The sequence below is a fragment of the Glycine soja genome, chromosome 5 (assembly GCF_004193775.1).
Source record: "Glycine soja cultivar W05 chromosome 5, ASM419377v2, whole genome shotgun sequence".
In the NCBI taxonomy this organism is placed as follows: domain Eukaryota; kingdom Viridiplantae; phylum Streptophyta; class Magnoliopsida; order Fabales; family Fabaceae; genus Glycine; species Glycine soja.
In genome coordinates this window covers 16,873,523-16,875,612 of record NC_041006.1, presented here as the reverse complement: position 1 = coordinate 16,875,612, position 2,090 = coordinate 16,873,523, and positions in this window count along the sequence as shown.

The window sequence follows — 2,090 nt, the reverse complement described above, 5'->3', positions numbered from 1 at the left end:
GAAAATGGTCTCTGCATTGATTGGTAAATCTGTTCCTCAAATTCCTGAAAAATGCAAAGATCCAGGTACATTCAGCATACCTTGTATTATAGGGAATAGTAAGTTTGACAATGCCATGCTGATTTAGGAGCCTCTGTTAGTGTTATGCCTCTGTCGATTTTTAATTCTCTATCTCTAGGTCCCTTGCAGTCAACTGATGTGGTAATTCATTTAGCTATAGAAGTGTTGCTATCCTGTTGGTTTCATAGAAGATGTCTTAGTTAGAGTTGGTGAATTGATTTCCCTGTTGATTTTTATATCTTGAATATGGAAGATGGATTTTCTCAAGGATCAGTTCCCATCATTCTAGGAAGACCCTTTATGAAAACTGCTAGAACTAAGATAGATGTTTATGCAGGCACACTGTCCATGGAGTTTGGTGATATAACTGTTCATTTTAATATTCTGGATGCTATGAAATACCCATCTGAAGATCTTTCTGTTTTCGTGTTGTTGAAATAATTGACCATGTTGTTGATGAATACATGACTGATCTTTATTCTAATCTGCATGCCTCTCACTCTTAATGCATTGAGTTGAAATTGTACTTGATCATATGTCTGGAATTTGATGCTGAGAGTGAATCTGAGAGTGATATTGATTGGGCATGCCTGTGGTGGTGTTTTACCCTCTTGAGAATTGATTTATAGAGTCAGGTTAGACTAACCATGTTTCAGGAAGTACACATACCTCTGAACTTTCTTTATGAGGTAAAAGGCTGAGAAACCATCTCCTTTCTACCACTGTCTAGCCACCACACAGGATTGAAGCCTCTGATCCAAATTTTAAAATACGCTTACCTTGGATGATTGCCCATGCTAATTCGTTCACTTCCTTTAAGCTTCCGCTTATTAGTGCACAGCTCCTTCAAGAATTTGGCATATCTTGGAATTTGCTTTATTGCATCCAACAGAGGTATGTTTACCTCTACTTTTCTAAACGTTTCCAAGATCTCTTTCTCTGCCTCTTCCATTTTTTTGTTGGAAACTGCTCTTGGAGGGAATGGAAGAGGGGGAATGTGCTGCTTCTGCAAATCAGAATTACCTGTGGAAGAAGATTCACCTGCACAGAAATTGTTAGGTAGATTTTTGTCATCACCTTTTTCTGGAATAGAGTGAAGTTTGGCAGGTTCATTTGCAGATGAGGAAGGTGCTACGGGTTGAGTTCCTTGACACTGCTTTCCCGACCTCAATGAAATGGCACTGACATTTTTGGGATTTTGGAAAGCTTGAGAAGGCAGCTTGTCAGAATTCTAGGACTGTTGTTGATTCAATTGGGTAGCTAATTGTCCCATCTGATTGGTTAAGCTCTGAATGGAGGCTCTGGTCTCTTGCTGAAACTGCATGTTCTGCATAGTCATTTGCCTCACAAGTTCTTCGAGGGAAGGTTGTGGAGGGGCCTCAACTGTTGGCTGTTTCTGGGGTTGTTGCTGTTGTTGGAATGGTGGAGGAATGTATGGTCTGCTTGGGCCAGCAGCATTTTGGAAGGAAGGAGCAGGCTGCTGTTGTTGTTGCTGAGGGCTGGACCATCTGAGGTTAGGGTGATTCCTCCATCCAGGGTTGTATCTGTTTCTTGAAAGGTCATAATTGCTCTGCTGTGGTTGATTTTGCTGCTGAGGTTGAGAAGGTCTATTGTAAATATTTGCAGCATAAGCTTCAGGCTGCTCAATTGCTCCAGGTTGCTGCATGGAAGGGCAAAGGTCTGTATGGTGGTCAGCAGAGGAGCACAAACCACAAACCCTTGCGACAGGTACAGATTTCTGATTCAAGGCCAGCTGGGTTACCAAGTTGACCAACGCATCCAGTTTGCCTTCAAGCTTCTTAGTTTTAGATGATGCAGATGTGTTTGTAGCTACCTCATGCACTCCTCTAATGACTATGGCATCATTTCTGGCGCTAAACTGCTGGGAGTTGGAGGCCATCTTCTCAATTAAATTTCTGGCTTCAGCAGGAGTCATGTCTCCAAGGGCTCCACCACTGGCAGCATCTATCATACTTCTCTCCATATTACTGAGTCCTTCATAAAAATATTGGAGAAGAAGCTGTTCTGAA